This window comes from Lissotriton vulgaris, unplaced genomic scaffold (assembly GCF_964263255.1).
Source record: "Lissotriton vulgaris unplaced genomic scaffold, aLisVul1.2 SCAFFOLD_846, whole genome shotgun sequence".
Classification (NCBI taxonomy): Eukaryota; Metazoa; Chordata; class Amphibia; order Caudata; family Salamandridae; genus Lissotriton; species Lissotriton vulgaris.
Window position 1 is genome coordinate 547,132 of NW_028254755.1, and position 25,245 is coordinate 572,376.

At 48.5% G+C, this 25,245-nt stretch overlaps 1 protein-coding gene across 1 annotated transcript in view; it reads left to right on the top strand.

Moving 5' to 3' along the window:
- LOC147659421 (cytochrome P450 2G1-like) overlaps positions 1-25,245 on the top strand; it is an 804,706-nt gene that overhangs the window by 507,778 nt on the left and 271,683 nt on the right. The window lies entirely within an intron of this gene.

Consider the following 25,245-nt stretch of genomic DNA (forward strand, 5'->3'; position numbering starts at 1 on the left):
ACCACTGGTCATTTTTCCAGTTGGTCTACAGGGGATCAGGATAGGGTGTACCTTTTAGGGGGCACACACCTCCCATCCACCTGTTTTTGGTCCTGAAAAATACCGGGCTACTGCCCAGATGGTAGAAACATGTCGACCAAGCCACTCAGACACATATAGAGATACCTTGGCCGTAACTCACCAAGCAGTATCTCGCCAGTAATTTTTAACATTGTTCTGATTACTTTATAATAAAATTGATTTTAAGTCAAACCAGGACAATTTTTAACACTTTTTTTGCACATACAGTCACAACCTGCTCCACTGTAACACAGGTGTCGAAGCACATCCTGGTGACGCTAGGTCACCAGGGTGGACCCCGATGATGAAGCAAGTCACCACTAGGTGGTGAGTGAGGGGTTTCCTAACAAAAAGGTTGACTTTTTCCTTTTTTTGCCAAACAACTCACCCTCCGTAAGTTTTTTCTTAAAAAACCTGACGTAGGGGATACTCCTTCTTTTGTTTGCATAAATCATTACACAATGAGCAAAGGAATAATGCCACTTACTTCAATGCAAAACGGTTTATCTGGATAAATCTTGCAGGATCCTCAGTGGGATCCAAGGTGATAAAACATGTTGAAATCGCAGATTGTGTTAAAATCCAATGTAGCCGGTCGCCCAGTAGGAAACCTTGTGTATCATCACGGGCAATTAATTAACAAAATCCAACTAAACAAGTAAGGAGGAGTGTAGAAAATCATATAAATCAAGGGATCTATATATAAGGGTCCACTATGGTCACCAAACACTCACTTTATCCAGACATGGATTTACTGGAAATCCACCGTGTCCTATGACCATGTGGCTGCCTGAAACAAGAAACACGAGAGCCAGGCTGAGACGTGTTCGGTATTTAACAGATGAGCATAGCACTGAAAGCCCATCAGGAAATCAATGACAGATATAAAAATTGTAAACTGCATCATACCTCTGTGTATCGAAGTGGTGATTAAATCAACTACATTTAAACAAGAAGCAAAAATGAAGCATGTGTCAACACTAGCACAAAGAGGGGAATGGGATAATTACACAATGAGCGAAGGTATAATGCCACTTACTTCAAGGCAAAACGGTGTATCTGGATAAATCTTGCAGGATCCTCAATGGGATCCAATGTGATAAAACATGTTGAAATCGCGGATTGTGTTAAAATCCAATTTAGCAAGTCGCCCAGTGGGAAACCTTGTGTATCATCACGGGCAATGAATTACCAAAATCCTACTAAACAAGTAAGGAGGAGTGTAAAAAATCATATAAATGAAGAGATCTATATATAAGGGTCCACTATGGTCACCAAACACTCACTTTATCCAGACATGGATTTACTGGAAACCCACCGTGTCCTATGACCATGTGGCTGCCTTAAACAAGAAACACCAGAGCCAGGCTGAGACTCGTGTCGGTATTTAACAGATGAACATAGCAATGAAAGCCCCTCAGGAAATCCATGGCAGATAAAAACATTGTAAACTGCATCATACCTCAGTGTTTTGAAGCGGTGATTAAATCAACTACATTTAAACAAGAAGCAAAAAAGGGGAAAGAATTGGACATAGATGCATCAAGCATTTTTGCGGGCGCAAACGGTGCGAATCGCAAAATTTGTCCGTTTGCGCCCGCAAAAATGGCATTTGAGATGCATCAAGGGTTCATGCACTCGCAATTTAAGAATTCGCAAATATTTGCGATTCCTTAAATGCAATCGCATTTAAGGAATCGTAATTTGCGATTCCTTAAATGCAATGCATGAACCATTCCAAGATTGCGAAATCGCAATCTGGGGTCGCTATTTACCGCGGATCCAAACTACGTGGTAAAAAGCAAAAACTTAGAAATATGCACTTTAGTGCATTTTTCTAAGTTGTATATTACACACACACATGTCCTTGGGACATGTGTGTGCGCAACACCAGTGAACATTACCATTTCAGGGGTGCAACAGGGTGTTCTTTGGACACCCTGGCACCCTTGAAATTGCGGCACATTTGCGATTCGCTTATTGCGAATCGCAAATAAGGAATGGCTTTCCCATTCATTCCTATGGGCCTTTAGGCTCATAGGAATTAATGGGAAAGCCATTCCTTATTTGCGATTCGCAATTAGCGAATCGCAAATAATGAATCAGTAGGAATCGCAAATAACATTGCAATTCCTACATGCATCCCGTTTTGCGAGTCTTTAATAGCGATTCCTTAAAATTCGCTATTAAGGACTCGCAAAACATAACTTTGATGTCAAGTCAAGTCAAAAAGCTTTATTTCGATAAAATTTCATTATCATAAAAGCAAGTTAAAAAGAATTGGTGGTTAATAAAATTAATAAGACATATCCAGTTAATAGCAACAAATATGACATTTGCTAGAATTAATATAGTTTAAGAAAAAATTAAACAGAGTTTTTAAGCTTTCTGGCTCGAATAGCCCAAGCCCAGAATAAAAATTTAGCTAAGGCACAGGCATAGGGTACATAACTGTCCGAAACAAGTATCCTGATTGCCACATCATGGCTCCTGGTTCCCAGTTGCCGGCACAAATTCTTCAGCCACGCCCTTCTTGGATTGGCATATTCGCTACAGACAAATAGGAAATGGGCTAATGTCTCTGGGTGGGCTAGACATGAAGGACACAGGTCGGTTTTGTGTGGACAGGATTTCCATGTTTTGGTAAAAGTGTTCAATGGCAAGGTACCCGTTCTGAATTTAAAATACAAAGACCGGGCAAACGGTTTCCCGATTATATCTAGGTAGGGTTCTCGCCTGGGAATGTCTTTAAACTTCAGAAAATCCTCAGTAAGCCTGCCAATGGATGTGCTAGAATGCCTTTGGGAGCAAATCCAATCCCGATAAAGGTTTTTAAGTACTTGTTTTGGTGGAGAGGTTCTGCTTGACCAAAAGTCCAATAGGCCCAAGTTCGACAATAAGGATTTCATGTCTGTTAGCCATTTGACTCTGGCCCAATGTGGTGACGCCATTATTTCTTCCAGGCCTCTGGCGTAGGCACTAAGTTCCTCTACCCGCCAAATACGGGCCCATAATAAGAGAGGACGAAATTTCGCGATTTCGCCAATCTGAGTACAGCCAAAGTCCATAAATAAGGGTAAGAGTGGGGTACTTTGAGGGAGGGACATTATTTGTCTGCAGAAATTATTCTCAGATTTTTGAAGAGCTAGTGAAGATGCAAAGCCCCAAAGTTCAGCTCCATAAAGTGCAGAGCTGACGCCCTTGGCGGCATAGATCTCTAGGACTGTTCCTATTGGTTTCAACGAACTGGAACGTTGCTCCCTCAATAGGCCACCTGTGATCCTTTTATGATTCAGCAGCATCTTGTCTAGATGAGGAGTCCAATCCATTTTGTCTGAAATGCGTATCCCTAAGTAGTCAAATACTTTCACCCTTTCCAGGGACTCAGTGTTTAAGATAGGGGGACGCACTTGCTGTTTGGGGGGGTTAAGGACAAGGTATTTTGTTTTATTGGTGTTTATAACCAAGCCCCGATCAGTACAAAAGGATTGGAAATTGTCCAAGAGTTTCTGTAGTCCCATAGGGGTTTTAGAGATTAGGAGCGTGTCGTCCGCGAAGAGAAGGGTCGGTATACGAACCCCCGCCAGGGATGGTTCGTCAGATGGAAATTTAAGTAAGTAAGTTTGATGCATCTGGGGGTTAGTTACCATTGTGAGCGTAAACCACATCAAATTAAACTGCGAACGGAAGATTTTCTTTAAGTAAAAAATCTGCAAGCTCTAACTCACTTGTCTTTTCAGTCCAAAGAAATCCTGAAACTGACAGACTGGCCCTGGAGGCGCTGCCGCTTAAGATGCGTCCACAAACGTGCATGCGCGGCACGCTAACCGGTCAGCCGCTGAATGCAGGCACGCTCGGAAGCGGCCTTTGTCATGAATGATAAAAGCCGTCTGGGTCTGTTGAATCTTAAACGAGGTTGGAGATTCCATAAATTTCCAAAAGGACCGTGGGACACAGTAGGCATGTATCTCAAAAAAACCTGCTGCTGAAAACTCAACCCAGCCGGGTCGGTTTGGAGTATAGAAGGGGGCTATCGATACCATAGATAAATTAAGGCCTCAGTACATGCGATTATGTTAAAAACCGAACCCAGCTGGGTTGGTTTGGAGCATGGATGGGGGCTATTGATTCTGTAGATATCAGGGAAGATGAATAAATAAAGACCTCAGTACATGGTGGCATAATGCTATAGTGCTAAAAAAAATACATAAAAAACATATATACATCAAAAATAGGGGAAATGTGTGTTGTGTAAAATAAATATATTGGTGATAAATATATGTCATCTTTACAAATGACCCGTCCAGGTCAAACGCTCCACTTTTGGAAATAATGCTTCATGAGGTCTCACCATGGCGCAAGCTTGAAAACAAACAGGTGACATATTCCTTACATAATGGATGAATATGACGAGTAGTACGGGACCCATCAAGAGAGGCAATATATCTCAAAGTTATCACAAATTACGAGCAAAATCAACATCATTATACAGAGGACAGGAAAGACCATGTTTACATATAACTGCTAGATGGTTCAATGAAGTTAACATAAAAACATCATAATCTAGTTAATCCTAGACATAGATGCAGTTGAACAGGTACTATGTAATAAAGGCGAACTGCACCGGGTGCAACATTCGAGAATCTTTTAAACAATATTGACAACTTGATAGTTGATGAAACATACTTGCACATATGCAGCAAGATGTATAAAAATGCAGGTACCGTTATACCATATATATATTTAGTGCCAAAAATGTTCATTCATTATTTAAACAAGATAACTATGCATTGGTGGCATCAAATTCATGTAAACGATCAAGAACAGTGTCCATGGAATGCATCTATTTGCATTCACAAGTATTAAGAATTGAATTGATGTCATTACCCCTGAGACCAAGTGTAGCTTTCTCAAGTACAACCCATTTAATGTTCTCAGGTTGATGGCCTAGTGCCTGAAAATGTTCTACAAGGGGTGCACCCACAGTACCACACCTGATCCTTCTACAATGTTGGAGGATGAGTGTCTTTACTTTCTGACATGTCTGCCCTATATACATCTGTTCGCATGGGAATATGATAGCATACATTACATCAGTAGTGTTGAAATTGGTGTGCATTTTTAAATCCAATGTGTGCTGTTTATAGTTCAGCTGCTTGGTCTCAATAGTAAGGGTACATGCTTTACAGTGGTGGCACTTGAAATGGCCCACAATCTCAGGTAAGTGCCTCAGGATTTGAATGGAAGGCTGTGGAGGGGATTCCAAGAGTCAGAGGATCACATGGTCCCGCATGTTCTTGCTCTTCTTATAAGAATGCATTGGAGGGTCTAACAATTCCAAGTCATCAGAGATTGATATCCAATGATTGTTAATAATCCATTTTATCTCATTGCTGTATGGGCAGTATGTGTTGACTGTGGGAAGTTGGCCTGGTATATGCAGTCCACTAATTAAAGTGGACACCTTGCACCTGTCCAAATGACCCTTATGAAGTATGAGGTCAAAGAAAACCTTTAGAAAGCTATACTAGTGGTAGCTGTGGAGAGCAGCCTTCAGGCTTAATCTTGAAAGACTGTAAAGCAGCTTGTTTTAACAGAACATCCCCTGCTATATTGACTAACTGAAAGGAGAACCACACAGTAGTTATATAAAAATATGTATTTATTAATGTAACACTCTCTAGTGTCCTCTACACGAGGATAAAACCCAAAGCACACAATACGAGATCAATAGAATAGTTGTAATTAGCACAATACACAGTGGGCTCCAGGGGGAGACCAAACCATATACTAAAATAGTGGTATAGCAATCACGACTTGAGTCAAGACAAGGTCTAGAGCACGTAGAATCGCTGGGACTATAAGAAACCATCCACAGTGGGTAGATAGGGACCCCAAAAAGGATGGGTGCAGAGTTCTAACACGACAATGGGCTCCGTACAATTCTATGGGGAAGTCGCGGTTACAATTTTACAGTTTAAGGACCCTTCTAGGAGGACTTCCAGCAAACCCTTTGGAACTTAAGAGGTTGAAGAGCCATCCCACCCATGGATACCTTAGTACCCGAGTTACCTATCCCAGGGGAGTTGGGTGCATAGGTCTGGATTGGTGTCAAAAACTGCTGTTGTTCTCAATAGAGGGCTGCGAAAAAGTACTGCTGCCATGAGAGTGAATAGGGTCCGATGGAACCAAAGCCTGGATTCTGGAAGGAAGGAACCTGAAAGCAGAGCGAACAGAGCCTGGGTCACTTCAGAGTGACCAGGGGCTCAGTAGATGGATGCACACCAATGCCGGGGAGTTCAGGTACGAAGAAGGGATGCTTGACTCTGCAGCCATGAGGGCCACGAGATGTTGAGGACAACCAGGAGCCAGATGCAAGCTGTCCCACAAAGGATGTTGAGTGCTGAGGGGTCGGTGTCTGGCTGGAGCACCAAGAAGCCTTGGCAAAAGCAACCCATGCAAGAAGGTCAAATAGGTTACGTTGTGGACCCACAATGCCCAGGGGACTCATCAAGCAAGGGGAGTCAGGGCACATCTGGAGCAACCAGGAAAGCCCAACAGAAATCAAGTTGACCCTCAGGAGGACCCACAGGCCGAATGACTAGGAGTTGCAAGGGGACCTTAAACAAGATTGCAAAGTACCAGCCGACGGAGCACTCGGTGTGAGGAGGCCAGAGTTCTTTGGTGCAAATACTGCTCAGGGTCAGGACTACAGTCCAATGCACAAGCTCGGGAACTAAAGGGGGTGGTGATGGACGGAGCATCTGAATCAATCAAACACTCACACCCAGTCAAAAGATCTGGGTTTAATCCATAACCGTTCTTTAGCCCAGTCTGCCACCCCAGTTCAGACATGGCTATATGCATATCAGTCTGACCCTGTGCCTCATGGGAACAGTCCAGCCCGAACTGTCAAGCCATGTCTTCCCTGGACCGGAAAAAAGCTTCCGAGGACCGGTTTCTGGCATTCCAGCCGTCTTCAGCCCGTCTTGCTTGAATCAAGTGGCAAAGTGAGCAAGGGACTCACGTCTGAGCATACCCTTCCACACGTATGGTGGCCAAAAGCGGTACAAAAGGGGGTGGTGATGGACGGAGCATCTGAATCAATCAAACACTCACACTCAGTCAAAAGATCTGGGTTTGATCCATAACCGTTCTTTAGCCCACTCTGCCACCCCAGTTCAGACATGGCTATATGCAAATCAGTCTGACCCTGTGCCTCAAGGGAACAGTCCAGCCCGAACTGCCAAGCCATGTCTCCCCTGGACCGGAAACAAGCTTCCGAGGACCGGTATCTGGCATTCCAGCCGTCTTCAGCCCGGCTTGCTTGAATCCAGTGGCAAAGTGAGCAAGGGACGCACGTTTGAGCATACCTTGCCACACTTATGGCGGCCAAAAGCGGTACAAAAGGGGGTGGTGATGGACTGAGCATCTGAATCAATCAAACACTCACACCCAGTCAAAAGATCTGGGTTTAATCCATAACCGTTCTTTAGCCCACTCTGCCACCCCAGTTCAGACATGGCTACATGCAAATCAGTCTGACCCTGTGCTTCATGGGAACAGTCCAGCCCGAACTGCCAAGCCATGTCTTCCCTGGACCAGAAACAAGCTTCCGAGGACCGGTTTCTGGCATTCCAGCCGTCTTCAGCCCCGCTTTCTTGAATCCAGTGGCAAAGTGAGCAAGGGACTCACGTCTGAGCATACCCTGCCACACTTATGGCGGCCAAAAGCTGTACAAAAGGGGGTAGTGATGGACGGAGCATCTGAATCAATCAAACACTCACACCCAGTCAAAAGATCTGGGTTTAATCCATAACCGTTCTTTAGCCCACTCTGCCACCTCAGTTCAGACATGGCTACATGCAAATCAGTCTGACCCTGTTCCTCATGGGAACAGTCCAGCCAGAACTGCCAAGCCATGTCTTCCCTGGACCGGAAACAGGCTTCCGAGGACCGGTTTCTGGCATTCCAGCCTTCTTCAGCCCGGCTTGCTTGAATCCAGTGGCAAAGTGAGCAAGGGACTCACGTCTGAGCATACCCTGCCACACTTATGGTGGCCAAAAGCGTTACAAAAGGGGGTGGTGATGGACGGAGCATCTGAATCAATCAAACACTCACACCCAGTCAAAAGATCTGGGTTTAATCCATAACCATTCTTTAGCCCACTCTGCCACCCCAGTTCAGACATAGCTATATGCAAATCAGTCTGACCCTGTGCCTCATGGGAACATTCCAGCCCGAACTGCCAAGCCATGTCTTCCCTGGACCGGAAACAAGCTTCCGAGGACCGGTTTCTGGCATTCCAGCCGTCTTCAGCCCGGCTTGTTTGAATCCAGTGGCAAAGTGAGCAAGGGACTCACGTCTGAGCATACCCTGCCACACGTATGGCGGCCAAAAGCGCTACAAAAGGGGGTGGTGATGGACGGAGCCTCTGAATCAATCGAACACTCACACCCAGTCAAAAGATCTGGGTTTAATCCATAACCGTTCTTTAGCCCACTCTGCCACCCCAGTTCAGACATGGCTATATGCAAATCAGTCTGACCCTGTGTCTCATGGGATCAGTCCAGCCCGAACTGCCAAGCCATGTCTTCCCTAGACCGGAAACAAGCTTCCGAGGACCGGTTTCTGGCATTCCAGCCGTCTTCAGCCAGGCTTGCTTGAATCCAGTGGCAAAGTGAGCAAGGGACTCACGTCTGAGCATACCCTGCCACACTTATGACGGCCAAAAGCGGTACAAAAGGGGGTGGTGATGGACGGAGCATCTGATTCAATCAAACACTCACACCCAGTCAAAAGATCTGGGTTTAATCCATAACCGTTCTTTAGCCCACTCTGCCACCCCAGTTCAGACATGGCTATTTGCAAATCAGTCTGACCCTGTGCCTCATGGGAACAGTCCAGCCTGAACTGCCAAGCCATGTCTTCCCTGGACCGGAAACAAGCTTCCGAGGACCGGTTTCTGGCATTCCAGCCGTCTTCAGCCCGGCTTGCTTGAATCCAGTGGCAAAGTGAGCAAGGGACTCACGTCTGAGCATACCCTGCCACACTTATGGCGGGAACTGCCAACAAGCATATGCAACTGCAAATCAATGCGGTGCACAGGGGTTCAGGTTTTGCTGTCCCCACAAGGGATACTGGCCTCAAACCTGCTGTGAGGGCAGATTGACCTCATGGACCTTCAATAACCCACCTCCTGTGTTGCTGAAATCCTCAGAGTCCACTGGAGCTCGGGAGCAGCAGACTGGTCAGTTGCGTTGAGGTGCCTGCTAGTGCAGGGGAGTGACTCCTTCACTCCAAGGTTCTTCAGTTGCCCTTAGTATACCAAAGGTCCTGCATGGAGCCTGTATGTTTCAAGGGCACAAACAAAGCTTTGGACAGAGAGGGAGACGAAGTCTGGCACAGTCAAAGTCCAGCGAAGTCCAGAGTATCCAGATGGTCGAAGGTCAGTGGTTTCTTCTTGTAGAATCTTGTCCACGTAAAATCTAAAGTCTTACAGCCAGGTAAGCCCTTTTGTACCCACTGGAAGGGATTGGACAGATTCGGGGGACCCTCCTAGGGGAGGGTCAGGACAGTGGGGTGGTTAAACCCCTGTCCTTTGTCCAGTTTTGCGTCAGAGCAGGAGCCAATGGCTCCCAGAACTGGTTTTAACTGGACTATGCACAGGGACACCAAATGTGCCCATAGTGCAGACTTTCAGGCACTCACAGAGTGCACCCACCCAGCCCCAAAACACAAACTCCTATCTGAGAGGTGGTCACACCTCCCTGTGACAGGATGCCTATTCTGCATTCTTCCTCTGCTCGAGCTTGGCTTAGCAGCAGGAGGTCAGAAATGTGTCTCTGGTCGGCAGCATACATTTCGTGCTGACCGGGTAGAGAAAGCTGGCACCTGATAGATCAGTGACCCCACGAAGCTCACTTCAGAAGGGTGGAATCATACCTCTCACACCGGTTGCTGGTGTGGAGGTATGATTTCAAGGTGTTTGATACCAAACACAATATGTTTCTATGCAGCCATTTTCAAGATAGCATTTACCGCTAGGTTATAATGCACCTCTACCTATATGTCGGGCAGAGTCACAGACAACCCGGGAGAATGGTCTCTGAAGGATGCTGAGAGGCACTGTTCATGCAGGGGCACCCTCTCACAAAAAACCCAGCACCCTGCCTTCAGGATTTATAAGGCCTGATATAGAAGGGACTTATAAGTTTCAAGTGTAGTGACCTATAGATATAGTAAACCTATATCTAAAGTAAGTGGTGCAAGCACCATCTTACACAGGTTGCAGTAGCAGACCTGTAGTTCCATTTTGCATGGCCTCTCCTGGGGGGCATAATACATGCTTCAGACTATGGAAGGCCTCAGTGGTACCTATGCTCTGGGTACATTGGTACCATATACTAGGGACTGATAAGGGTACCTTAGTATCCAATCGGGAGTGTACCAAAGTACATGCATGACAATTTAAGGGAGAAAGTAGATAGACTGGGGTCCTGATTAGAAGGATCCCAGTCGGACTAGTCAAAAACTGTGTAATATCAAGCAAAAAATGGGGGTAACCATAAGAAGCAGATCCTGCTTTCCAAGAGTGACGCATATGAGCCTGTCCATGGGATCCTTGACATGTTGTTTAGGTGTCAAGAGAGACTCCCTTGGGTTGAACCACGCTCATTTTCTGGCTCGTTTCCCCAATTTTTTTGGGTACCCACGTTCCACAAGTCGATTCAGAAGGCAATCGGAATCTGTGAAATAATCCTTCTTATGAGAACAATTTAGAGGAATTCTAGGAATTGGCCAAAGGGCAAATTGTCCAGAGCCCCCTAGGGTGACGGCTGTCATATATAAGTAGGGTGTGCCTCTCTATTGGTTTTCTAAAGAGAGTAGTATACAATGAATTGTTCTCAGACTTTATTGTGATGTCCAAAAAGTCAATGATCTTGGAATCCCAATGGATTGTGAATTTAATGTCATTCAATCTCTCATTAAGCCACTTAAAGGATATCTGTAGCTCTGTTGAACTCCCAGTACAGATGAGTAACACATCATCTATGTAACGTTTCCACATGGTGATCTGGTCCACTTAGCGATTAGTTTGGTTGTAAATAAATGTATCTTCAGAGTTATCCATATAAAGAATCGCTAGGTCCAGAGCAAAACTCGCACTCATGGCGGCGCCAGTGGTCTGTAGGTAGTATTCACCCTGAAAATAGAAGAAGTTTCAGCACATTGTGGGTCCTCTCTGCTCGCCTTTCTGACGCAGGAGCATACGGGCCTACAATTTTCATAAACTACTGCCTGATTCATCTAGCTGGACCTAATTGGCAAACATTCATTGTTATCTTTCAAGAACAATTACATTTGTACTCTCCATCACCTGATTAATAAGAACCAATTCATTTATTCCTAGGTGTCTCTATATTGTGCTGAGGAAGCCCCCAGGCTAAGGAACAATTAACCTACACATGACAAAAGGGTCGAAACGCCGACTGTCTTTCTTGTTTTATCAAGCACAGACAACACAAATTAATTATCTGTGTCATGAGGATGCTATGTTTTCTTGTATAGATTTGCCTTCATGTGGCTGGATAGGTTTCATCAGTCTATGATGTATATATTGCACATTGCCTTTCCTCTTCTACAACCCTCACAAGCGCACATTTCTTCCTGAGCACTCTCTCCATTCCCTTTCTGGAGCACCAAATTTAGAAATATACAGACAATTGTGCTACTTTTGTGGTTAAGGCACATGAAGCATTCAGAGCAGAGGTATTCTATATCTGGGTTCAGTTGTTCGCTGTGGATGCTCACACACAATTGTTTCACATATACATTGAAGAACAACCATCAGAGAAATACATTCCATATGTGGATATAGAAATTCCATTAATTTACCAAGAACACATAAATTGGTTTAAAGGCGCCTTCCCCCACACTACAGAAAATGTGAGACCTGTCCACTCAGTAAAGACATGACCGGTCTTAGCGGGTTATACACTGCATCCTAATTTTGCTAATTTAGGTGCAGCAGAGTTAAGCACACTATATGAGTATCTAGTAAAAATGTACAGAAATCTTACACAGTTCATAATGCAAACATTCACAGTTAACCATGTGCGGACTGCTCTGGTTGCACAACCAATATTAGCTAATATGGGATCAGTCTGCAAATGCTGAATGTTGTAATGGGATAAGATTCCCAGCAGTCGGGAGCAAATTTCATTCTGGTTAGCAGAGAAAACAAAACAGCTTGAGGCAGTTGTTCCCCATACTGGCCCACAGGAAGAACATAGTATATTGAAAATGTGCTTGTCAATGGGGGTGGGTCTCCTGGTGGAAGATTGAGCCTCTTGGTGGGGTACAGGTGCACTCTTTGCTGCTGTTTATACCAGAACTCATTGACCTCTTCAGTGGCTGTTTAACCTGTTATATTGAAACAGGTTATGAATATGCATGGAGCAGTACCTTTCCCATACTTAGGGATGAAACTGATGGGTAATTTTGCCACAGTACCCACTTTTATTTTGAGTAACATAAAAGGCAAGGTAGCCGCATTAGCTATATTCCAATGCCTGAGGGAGTTAACTCCTTCCCAACAGATGCGAGAATTGTCTTAGAATATCAAATTAACCTATGTTACTCTAGATAGAGATCATTTGTGAGCCAGACCTAGGAAACCACATCTTAAAACTAATTCTGAAAAGCATAACTTTAAGCAAGCTGCAGATTCTTTTAAGAAGAAATGGGACAATAAAAAATAAACCTGGAGCAATCATGGGGCGGGTTTCCTCAACAGAAAACCACTGAAAAGAAATATAATCTGAGAAACTGTGATAACATTAGAAAGCCTGACAGGTATAAGGATACTGATAAACGTTCCTTTAGTTCTTTTCAGGATTCTTTCAATACACATTCAGAGAGAAGTGAATGGTCAGAGCGTAGATCAGAAGAGCGCATGAAGCCAAAAAGGGAAGCACATAGCACTTCAGACTACATCATTAAAAAAGGAGACAAGGGGGGCGTGGCCAAGATGGCGATGGAGTGAGACGTGTTCTCAAGTTTCTCCGGTGCCGAGTGGAATAAAGCATTGTTTTAGCTTCCTCTCAGGGCTTTAACGTCCCGTGCCCCGCTTTGCCTGGGCTCCGGAATCTGCCTGGCATGCCCCGGGTCCCGTTCAGCACGCGGGGACGTTGTGAGAGGAGCTCGCCCCTGCGGCCTGCCTGGCGGCACTCATGGGCCCGGCCTGAGCTGTGGAGCGGCCTGATGCAGGGTGCCCCCGAGTGGTGACTTCCCGAAGTGTTGCGGTCGGGGGAGCCAAGGACCCGCTCCGGAGGTGATCTGCCGGGTGTCTGCCTGCTGGCGGTGTGGACAGCCGTGAGGTGAGGCTGCAGCGGCCCAGCGACTGGGGAGGAGTGGGCAGTGAACGAGTGCCCGGACTTGGCCTTCGCGATGCGGCCGCACCAGCTGCTTGAGGCCGGGGCTTTTTGGACCCGAGTAGGCCCTGACCAGCAATAGTGCCCGTAATTCCAGGCGGCTGTCGAGGGGTTCTGCGCCTGTGCTCCTGGCGGTGGATGTGACTTTTGGCCCTGGCTGTGCTGCCGGTGTACACACGGCAACTACCCCGGAGCTGTGAGGCGGGGCCTGCCGCAAGCTCGAGAGTACAGAGGAGGACGCTCCGGCCTGGAGTGGCTGGCCCCCGGTCTCAGTGGGGCCTTCCTGACAGCGAGCTGCGGGCGCCGTGGGCGGGAGCCCGCGCTGGGGCATTTTGCGGCTTGGAGCAGCCTGGTGTGGGTGCCCAGGAAGTCGAAAGAGAGCCTACAGTGGGGAAGGCTGGTGGTAGCGTGCGGGCCTGGAGAGCAGTGGGGAGTGGACGCCCGAGCCCCCTAAGCCCCACGCCTGCTGATTTCGCCCCGCTTGTGTGTCCTGCTCGGATTAGCGCCCCAGGAGGTGGCTCGGTGATTGCGCTCTGAAGGACCCGGGGGACCTACCCTGAGCACCGGTGGAGCCCCGTGCGGGCGGGTGAGGCCTAGCGCGGCAGCTGTCTGGAATAAGGAAGCTTATGGGGAGATTGATCCGTGACGCCTTCCCTGGAGCAGCGACCGTGATCCGGCTCCTTTTGCGGTGCCAGTCCACTACGGCCCGAGTGACCCGGGGAGGTCCCCGGAAAAAGGATCTGCGGCCCTGCCACGTGTGGATGAGGATTGCGCATCGGTGACGGCCCCGCTCTGGCTTGACTGGCGGTGAGGAGAGACCTTGCCATACGAGTAGTATCCTGGCCTGGCCTGGGCGAGGTGAGGGCCGGCGGCGGGGGCCAAGCTGGTGGCCGGCAGAGCGAGTCCCATAGCGGGTAGGACAGCGAAGGGGCCCGGTTCCCTTGAGTGGACGCTCCCCCTCCCTCACGAATTCTGGGCGAGGGGGTCGGGCCCAGTGAAATGGCGGCCAGACTGCGGAAAGACAAGCCTTGCAAGGAGGGGTTGCCGGAGGGGGCACCACCTGCCGTATCCCTGGGGACCAGCAAGTCACCGCGGTGCGAGGACGATGATGCACCCGCCATCAAGGCTTTCATGATCGAACTCTTCACGGCCATTAAAGAAGATATCTCGGAGCTTAGATCCCAGCTGGCATCGGACTTGCGGGAGGTTAGGAGAGATGTGGATGGCATTGGGGAACAGGTGGCGACCCTAGAGGAGCATGACCTGTGGCTGGCAGAAGATGTACACCAGCTCCAGCAAGACGTAATCCGGCTGATGGAGCAGAACCTGGACCTCCAGGCCCATGCCGAGGATTTGGAGAACAGATCCCGCCGTAACAATATCAGAATTCGAGCTGTACCATGGAAAGGCGAAGGCTCAGATCTGCGAGAATACGTGGAGGCCCTTTTTCTACAGGTTTTGGGTGAGGAGGACCTGAAGGGGATTCGCATGGACACAGAGTACATCGGGTTGGTTTCCCGCAGGGCCCGGGGGCGCCCCCTCCTGATATCCTGGTCTGTGTCCACAACTTCCAGCTGAAGGAGCGGATACTCAGGAAAGCGTGTGGACTCAGCCCACTGATATTCCGGGAGCATCGCCCCCAGTTGTTTCAGGACTTGGCGGCATCCACACTGCTGAAGCGGCTGGAGTTCCGGCCAGTTAACACCTACCTGCGGGAGCAGAATGTGGCCTACTCTTGGGGCCACCCCTTTCGCCTCATCTTTCGCTGGCAGAACAAGCTGATTCAGGTCAGGTCTCTTGCAGCGGCTATGGAAATCCCTGGCCTGGAGGACTCTGCTTCTGCCTCCAGGGGGAAGGAAGCATCTTCGAGGCGACGACAGCGCTCGCAGGCCTGGCGGAGAGTGGGCCGGGCCGTGACGGCGGGGAGGCCGGACTCCTCTGCAAGCTTCCAGGAGAGAGGGACCGCGGTGGCCTCGGTGGCGCTGGTGACTGAGGCTGCGTCGACAGATGGTTCTTCTGCTGCGTGAGATCCTGGGAGGATGAATCGCTGGCATCGGAGGGGCCCAACTCCATCAGGTATCGAGGGTACTCTATGTTCTTTCTGGAGAGACATTCCTGCTACCGGTCCTGGTGGAACATTGACTTGTGCCATTTCCCCCGTCCCTTGAGACTCTTTTCACAGTCCATTCTTGGGGGGTCTCTTGTTGTTTCACTCTGTTCTGTTCTATGGGGCCTGACTTTCCTGGGAGTTGGGGCGGGGAGGGATGGGGGAGTTGGAGGTGGGGGGAGAGGGGGGGAGAGGGGGGTAGTGTTGTTAGTGGGGAGTGTGTGTATGTGTTCTATTGCTGCTGGAGTATGCCACTCACAGGGAACGGAGTGAGTTGAGGAGGGGTTTGGGGTGTGGGATGATCAACGTGGGTGGACTAGAGTCCCTAAGATTGTGTTCCTTTTCGGTTGCTTGGTTGGGAGGAGGGAGGGGAGCGGGAGGTTTCGGGCTTGGTGTGGGGGAGGTGGAGGGAGGTGTGGGAACCCCCCAGTTAAGCTAGGTATGTCACCCCTTTTAGAATGCCGCTCACTATTGGAACATGGAATGTAAAAGGGCTGAACTCTCCCCAGAAACATCAGAAGATCTGGAAATATATCCTTGATCACCAATTAGATGTTGTTGGTCTCCAGGAAACCCACTTGGCTAGGTCGGAGGAGTCACACCTTAAGCATAAACAGTTCCCCCTTATTTATAGATCCTCGGCACCCACAAAGCACAGGGGAGTGGCCCTTATGTTCGGCTCGGTCTTGCACTTCCAACCAGTAGGAGTTCATAGTGATAGGGAGGGTCGTTGGCTTATGGTCAAGGGCTTGCTGCGTGAGAGGTTATGCACGTTTCTGGTCTTGTACGCCCCCAACACAGGTCAGAATGGGTTCCTTCAGGAGCTACTGCGGAAGGCCCTGGACTTCGTAGAGGGGCCGCTAATTGTAATGGGGGACTTCAACCTGGTATGGCAGAGGGAGTTGGACAGCACTCATCACCAGAGATCTGACACCAGCCTATTCTCCGCCGAGACGCAACAGATGATTGCCGATATGGGTCTTCTTGATGGGTGGTGCGCTCTTTACCCGCAGTCCAGGGACTACACCTTTTTCTCCCATGTGCACCATCCTTACTCCTGCCTGGATCACTTCTTCCTGAGCCAGTCTCTTCGGGGGGACCTAGGCGAGGCTAAAATTTTTCCTCTGTCGGTCTCTGATCATAGCCTGCTTACTGTCTGTCTCTGTTGGGAGGCGGTGAATGGGGCCCACCGCAACTGGTTCTTTCCAGCCTCCCTGATCCGGGATAAATCCTCCTGCACTGCTTTACGGACGGCTATCAACGAATTCTTTGCCCTTAATGACACGGGTGACACGTCGGTTTTCACCACGTGGGACGCCTTCAAGGCTTCTGTTTGTGGGAGTTGTCTGGCACTCAACTCTGCCCTTAATAAGTTGAGAGGGAAGAAAAGGGAGAAGTTGGAGGAAGAGCTATCTAGTCTAGAGCAGGCTCACAAAAAGACCCCCTCCAGACAGATCTTGCGGCAGCTGACGGCGGTTAGGGGCAAACTCAGGGCTCACTACAACAACAGGGCGGAATTCACGCTGCTGAAGCTACAACGCATATCTTATTCCCAGGGGAATAAGGTAGGGAGGCATCTGGCCCGGCAGCTCCTAGACAAGAGGGAGAGGGAGTATATTGGGGGTATACAGGACGGGGCCGGGGCCCTAACGCATCAGGATGAGGACAAGGCTGCCCTTTTTGGTGACTTCTATAAGTCGCTGTACGCGGGGATTCCCTTGAAGCTGGGGCGCAGAGGGAGTATCTCCGGGCGCTGCCGCTACCCCAGGTGTCAGCGGAATGGAATGAGGCGCTCTCTGCCCCCTTCACCAGGGAAGAGGTATTGGCCGCCATCAAAGCCCTGAAACCCCATAAGGCCCCTGGGTCGGATGGGTTTACGGCCGTATTTTATAAAACCTTTGCCGCTGAGCTCTGTGATTACTTGGTGCGCCTATTCAATGGAATGGCGAAGGAGGGGGTGACGTCGGGCACTATGGCAGAAGCGCTGATATCGGTCATTCCCAAACCCGGGAAGGACCCTTCTAAGTGCGCCTTGTACAGACCAATTGCCCTCCTTAACCTGGACTCTAAACTGTACTCGTCAACCATAGCGGGCAGGCTCAACGTCTTACTGCCGGCTCTTATTCATCCCGACTAATCCGGATTCATTAAGGGGCGACAAACCCATGACAACACCAGGAGAGTAGTGCATTTGATCGAGAAGGCCAATAAGTTTAGAATACCTGCTGTCATTGTGGGCCTTGACAGTTTTTTGTTTCCACTAAGGTAGAGGAAAGGGGACTTGCTGCGTGCTGTGTCCCCCCACCTGCTTGAAGAGGGACTGTGCTGTGTGCTTTGTACCTCCGAAGTGAAATAGTTTCCAGATGCCAGGTGGTAAACCAGTGATGGAGAGAGGTCCTGATCTGGTGGGAGAGATGTGTTCTGGTGGGTGCTTCCCTGGGAGGGTGCGGAACCCCAGAAGTAGAGGTAGGGTGGGGTATTCTTGCCCGTGACCTCTGGTCAGCCTGAGGGTATGGTCCCTAGGTTGAAGGATCAGTGGTAGTTGTAGCTACCCTGAGAGGGAGAGCGGAGAATGGCTATTGTGTGCCAGGGGTTACTGCCCCCCACTCTGTGAAGTGGTCAGGACCTGTGACATTTAGATGGCCTAGGGCCTGGTCCTGTGCGTTGACGACTAGGGAGTGCCAGTGGGGTATCCTAGTTGGGCCAGAGAGCTCTTGTTGAGAGAGATCCATGTGGGTTCAGAGTGGCGTAGAACTAGAGGGTGTCCCTGCCGTGCGGGCCCGTGTCCGTGTTTTGTCACCCAAAGCAGGGACGCCCATCAAGGGATTGATTGGTCTACCCTGTGTTTTGGCTGGAAGGGGGTTGTGTTGTACCCGGCCCTTTTTGGCAGGTTCACCCCGAAACTTTTCGCTTTTTCCTAGCCTGTTTCTGTAACCTGGTGTTGGTGATTTTAGGTCTCTGCGCACTTTTTCACTGTGGTCCAGTGTAAAGTGCGTGCGCTCTCTGTGTGTGTGGTGAGAGTGACCTGCCCTCCCATAGGAATGCATGGGGAATACGTGTGACCATGGTAGTTCCTGATGTGTGGGGACTGCAGGGTCGAGTTTGGTATGTGCGAACTCGTGAGATTGAATGCTGCGCAATGATGTATGAGGCATGAATGTGTCTAGTGTGGAAGTGCCACTTCTAGAAGTTGCCATGTTTGTGTAATTTGTGTCTGGCGTGTGATTGGCTGGAACTGGCTGGTGAGCCTGGCTCCAGGAGTCTGGATGGGTCTGCCCCAGTGGTGAATGGAGAGATTAGCATGCTGATGTGAGGGAGGGGTACACCTGGGACCTGAATAGGGCTGGGTTTTCCCTCCACAATGCTGGCTCCACCCCCTGTGGTGCGTCTGATGTCCCTAGCCTGGCCAGTGAAAGGAGTTCCCCATAACCAGTTGTAGCTGGTTTTTACATTTCCTGCACCCTTCTAGACAAAGGATTTTGGGTATAAAAAGGTGCTGTGACACTCTGAAAATGTTCTTGTTTCTGACTAGAATCTATCAGGGGCTTGCTGCTGCTTGGGCCCAAGGGAAGGCTTGCCTCCCTGGGCCCTGCCCAGCCCCTGGATGCTCTGAATTGCTGGAGGAATTCCTGTGACCCCTCTGTCTTGCCTGGGGGACTAGAAGACTCTATTTTTGCCCCTAGCGCTTTGGAATGCTTTATTTTTTCCCCCAGCGCTTGGGAGCGCTCTACTCAGGGGCTGCTGGGGGCCTGCAGCGCAGAGAGGCTGCGTGAGGATCCCCCTTCTGGAGGTAATTTGCGGCGTGGGTGCACACCCCGCTGAGCCTGCCGCTTATTGCCCCTTTTACTGTGATTATTTATTTAATTTACGGGAGCCCACCCCGTATCACGGAGAGAATTCACCGCCGCAGCCCCGGAGTGTGCGCAGCCCCCGCTGGGCTGCCGCCCTGCCTGCGACGACCCGGAAGTGGTTGGCCGGCCGGCCAATCGCAGCGCGGCCTGGCCGGAAGTCCCGCCCGCCGCCACCGAGAAGGGGAAGCGGCCCGGGTGAAGAGGCCGGCGGCAGCGGTGCTGCGGGGCTCCCATGCGGAGAGGAGAGCCCAGCAGGAGAAAGGAGAAGTGCAGCCGCGAGGCTCTCCAGGGTGAAAGAGAGCCCCGCCCGCGCCGAACAGAGGAGTGCCGGAGCCTCCAGGCTCAGTGGCGAAGCCCCAGTCCCGAGAGAGAGGGACCAGGCAAAGAGAGGAGCAGTCCCTCCAACGAACGACCGGTGAGTGTCCTGGGGGCTCCGGGCGTGTGTTGGTGCCGGGTGAAGGCACAGCGTCATGAGTGCTCCGAGGGGCATGATTGTTTTGGGAGCCAGAGTGCTCCGAGGGGCATGATTGTTTTAGGAGCCAGAGTGCTCCAATGGGCATAATTGATGTCTCGAGCCCGTAGGCTCCAACGAGGCCCACAGTGATTTTAGGGTCCCCACGAGGGACTTGGGGGGCATGTGTTGCTTAAAGCCCCTATCGCTGCACATCGGGACATAATCACTTTGGGGGCACTTTGCATTTGTTTAGAGAGCCTGTGTGGCTCTGACTGGGTGCACAATTCATTCAGGAGCTGGAGTGCTCCTAGTGGCATATTTTATTTCCAGAGACTGTGTGACCCCAGCATTTGGCACAGTGTTGTTCCAGGGCTAGTGAGAGCCCATGCCACAGTTGATTTACAGCTGCCCAGCAAGTAGTGGGCAACTGCACCATTTAGCCGCAATTTGAGAGTCCCTGAGAGGGACAGATGGCACAGAGGTGCCAGGCCTGCTACAGCTGTGCAGAACTTAGTGCCAGCTGCAACGTTTAGGCCCTGTTGTTGTTCCCAGCTGCCCAGCAATTAGTGGGCAGCTGCAACGTTTAGGTTTACGCCGGTGGCGCACGCCTGACTGGCGCTGCATTGGCAGCGCGCCCTGACATTCTGGACACAGCGCATTTGAGCCCCTTCTTGAGATGGCCAGTTGGCCAGGGGGCTGGTATGTGGGTAGGGCGCAAGGCCCTAATATGATTTTTGCGCAATGTGATTTTACTATGTTTAGAATGATAATTGCCTAGTGTGATTTTTGCGCAATGTGATGTTACTATGATTATGAGGGTATTTTACCTATGTAGGTTTATGTTAGTGAGAGTTTACTTCACTGTGAGTCACGCCCCTAAATGTGAGTTATGCTTAGGGGGAGAGTCTAATGTGTTTAGACTAGTGAGAGCTTGCCTACTGTAGTTATACTGTTTAGGCCTAAATGTGATTATGCGTAATGTGCTTTGCCTTTATGCTTGTGTTAGACTTCTAAAGGTGCTCATGCTTAGAAGTTTGCTTTGCCTAGTAGGTTATCAGTGGTTACTGGTTGTGACCTATAATTTTTATTTTGTGCTACACTTATTCTAAGTTCTAGAAGTGCTATTTCTGCTAAGTGTTGATGCTGACAGTGGCCCATGTGGCCCTGTCCAGGTGTAAATAATCCTGTGTGAATATTGCCCGTGCCAGTTAGCACAATGTATATTGTGTGATTACTATTTGATGTGTTTTGACAATACAAAAGTTATTTTTATATAATCTTGTGTGGAGTTCCTTTTGTGGTGTGCCTAGGATCTTGTTGCTGTTGTGTGAGTGCGCAAATGCTTTACACATTGCCTCCGGGATAAGCCTGTCTGCTCGTGCCAAGCTACCAAGGGGGTGAGCAGGGGTTATCTTGGCATGTGACTCCCTTGCCCTGACTAGAATGGTGGTTTCTTCCTGGCTTTGGCGTAAGCCTTAGCCAACCAGAAATCCCAGTTCTAACAGGAGGGATGTTGGTTTTCTGCTGTGTTGGTACCATCAGCCTGTGGGCAATGTGGGTCAGGATGCGAAGGATGGTTGTCCTTTTGAGCCTGTAGTGGGCAATGACATCTTCAGGCGTTACGTCTCTTAGGCTGGTGCATTGTTCTGCGCTCCCTCAGTGGTAGTCCGGGGGGGGGTTGGTCCTGGGGGTGCGGGTGGTCTGAGAGGTTGTGGCGGTGGGTGCTGTGGCCCTCTTGGGTCTCAAAGCTGCATGATTAGTAGCTCCATGGCATCTGTTGGTCTTCAGATGTGACTCTGAGCTCGGCTCTCTTTCTACTGCAGGGTTTCGTCCTACTTAAGACCAGAAAAAAGCAGGTCTTAAGTCCCTTCTGCTAACGTATATTATCACCTGTTTTTGGACCGCCGATCTGGATGGTTGTTGAGAATATAGCAAAGTGGTGTTATCGCGAGTTTTTGGATGGGAACACCTACTCTGCAGATGATTAGCGTTAGTTGCCGGGGTCATCTGTGGCAATGTGTTTTGCTGCAGCTATCGCAGGTAAACTGGTGAAATGGGCTGTTAGCACCAGCTTGTGAATAGGGCGATAAATCTATTGCCAATTTCGTGGCGGAAAAGCTAAATCGGCGATGAGTTCTTGAGAGTATGCCCCTTAGTGTTAAACATATAGTCAATTAGTCAGAACAATAGTCAACAATCAATGATCAATAATCACCAAACTAATCGATAATAACCATCACTCTGCTACCACAAAAACTGATCCAGCGAAAAGCCAGGATCAACATTTCTCAATAAACAATTACTCAAAATGGGCCCATATACACATTCAAGTTTCCTGGGTGTTTCGCTGGGGGGCAAGTTTTATTTCACTTTGAACTGAATTAGTCCATGTCTAACTAACCTTCACAGATCAACACTTCCTTTGGTCAATGGACCATTAGTCGTGTAGTTGATGGTGATATTAACATATTCATTAATCTATCTTATAACTTTCAATAAAATAATCACAGACTCCAAGTAAGATTCAATAACTTGTATCTAATAACTCAATCAAAATGAACGCTCATTTGTACAGATTCACAGTGCAAACTCCATCAATTTTCATGGGAGAGAAAAATTGATTCAGCAAATTACATTCAAATATACTGACACATTCAATAACTGTAACGCATTAGGAGGGATAGATGAAGAGACAATAGACACAGTAACTCATACTTTTCAAAAGATATGCAAATTCAAGACAGAAATATATTTACTAATTGGTGAAATGGGGAAACCCAAACCCTGGCCAAAAGGATTGGTGGAGGTCACCTGATAACGAGTCAGGAGACAAAGACTATAAACAGGTACAAGATAGGATTATACTTACTACACTTCTCTAGAACCCGGAGCACCGAAGCGTATCCCTCTCTTAAACTCTCTCCTTCCTCGATATTCTTCTGCAAATCTTCAATCTAATTTATTAATTTATTTATTTATTGTCGGATTTGTAATGCGCATGGCTGTCCTATTAACAGGGCATCCCAGCGCCGCCAAAGACTTGAGAGAGAGCAAGGAGGGAAGAAATTACACAGGGAAGAGCCAGGTCTTTATAGCTTTACGAAATGCAAAATGATTCTGAATCCCTCTGATAGAGACTGGGAGCAAATTCCATAGTTTCGCCACAAGACTACGAAAAGAGCGGCCTCCAGCTCTGGCTCTTAAGACTCGAGGAATACAGACCAGGCCTTGATCGATGGACCTTAAGGTACGCCGCGGCGTATAGAAAGCTAGCAAATTATACAATACGAAAGGTGCTTGTTAAGTCAGAATCCTGTGAGAGACGCAGAGCGTTTTAAACTGGATTCTTTTTTCGACAGGCAACCAATGTAGTTTAGGTAAGACGTGGGATACAGTACAATATTTTGGGAGCGCCACAAGAATGCGCGCCACTGCATTCTGTATTATCTGCAGGCACCTAATACTGGACTTATTGGCACCAAGGTAAAGAGAATTACCATAGTCTAGTCTAGATAAAATCGCCACCTGAACAATGGTTTGACGAACTTTTGGAGCAAAAAAACCCAGAAGAGGTATTAATCCTTGCAGGAGCCCAAAGCAGGTCCCTGCCGCAGCCTTCGATTGGGTGTCAAATGTGAGACCACTGTTGATCCAAACACCAAGATTCTTTAATGCCTCTTTAGGCAATGGAGCCGGTTTTAGACGATTCGGCCAGTACTACTCAGACCACATATCCCAGTCCTTCCCAAACAGCAGGACCTCAGACTTACTGGCATTCAACTGCAAGCAGTTTAAAGCCATCCAATCCGCAATCTCTAAAAAGTCCTCCTTAAATTTTTTAAGGTTATGACTACATTTCCTAGAGAAGGCAATCACCAATTGGGTGTTGTTGGCATACGACACCAATGACAACCCTCTGCTTTTAGCCACCAACGCAAGGGGTTGAACATGAATGTCAAAAAGCAGGGGGCTCAGTTTTGAGCCCTGTGGCACCCCCTGTTGCAGGGCGAGCTACTGTGAATGAAAAGGTGGCACCAAAACCTGGAAGGATCGCCCCTCCAGGAAGGAACAAAGCCAAGCCAAGGCCGATCCCCTGATTCCTATCTCCTGTAAGCGCTTTAAAAGTATCACATGGGAAACAGTGTCAAAGGCGGCACTTAGATCCAGGAGAACTAAGGCCGCAGAGTCACCGACATCAAGACTGCCGCTGATTTCTTCTGTCACTGCCAACAGAGCTGATTCTATACTGTGGTGAGATCGGAAACCATTATGCAAAGGATCCAAGATGGCATTAATCTCAAAAAACTCAGTAAGAATGGTATTTACATGAGATTCAACCAACTTTGCCAAAAAAGGCAGCTGGGATATAGGGCGATAATTACCCGGCTCAAAAGGATCCAGAGACGGTTTCTTTAGAAGAGGAATAACTTTAGCGTGCTTCCACGCCGATGGAACAGACGTTGTAGTCAGAGATAGGTTGACCAAAACCTTGATCACCGGTGAAATCAAGGCATGAAACTGCCAAAAGTGGGCAGGTGTCAAGGGGTCGGCCTGAGAGCCAGATTTAATTTGCAAACAAAGGGACTCAAAATCAGTGGAGGACAATAAGGGAAAAGATGACAATTTGTTGACCGCCAAGGGTCCAATGTCCCCTAGCCCATCCACAAAATCAGTGATGCCAATGGCCGGAGGGAGGCTCTTATATATATTCTCCACCTTACTAAAAAAATATCTGGCCAAGTCATTGCACTGAAGATTCGATGTAATCGGTGAGTCTACCGTTGAGCCAGAGCTCTTCATGCTCTTGAGCAGGGTGAATATTGTTATAGAGGGGTTATTACTCGCCGAGTTTTTAACGGCAATAAACTACTCTTGTGCTTTCCGGATTAATTTATGGTAGTGCTTAATAGATGCTCGATATTTGCATTTTGCTCCCAGATCATACGAGTGTCTCCAAGCGAACTCAAGTTGTGTACAATATTTTTTGGCTTTAATCAGTGATAGTGATAGTGATAGGGAATTTCTATAGCGCACTATCACTCCGGGGAGCATCTTGGCGCTTTTTGGCTTGTGTATTCCATGTGGTGGGAGGTGTTCATACCCACAGAGGCGTTGATCCTAAACCAGGGTTTTGCAGGTAGTGTCTGTTAAGTTGTAAATCCAAGTTTTGATGGATTTCCTAAATTTACTCTCACAGGAGATTTCACGAATTTGGTGAGGGAGTTTGTTCCATGCTTTAGTCCCTCTGACCGCTAGGGATTTACCTCCTCTCGTGACGAGCCGAAACTTTGGGATGACCATCAGGTTGGCCGTTGCTGATCTCAATTGTCGGCCGGG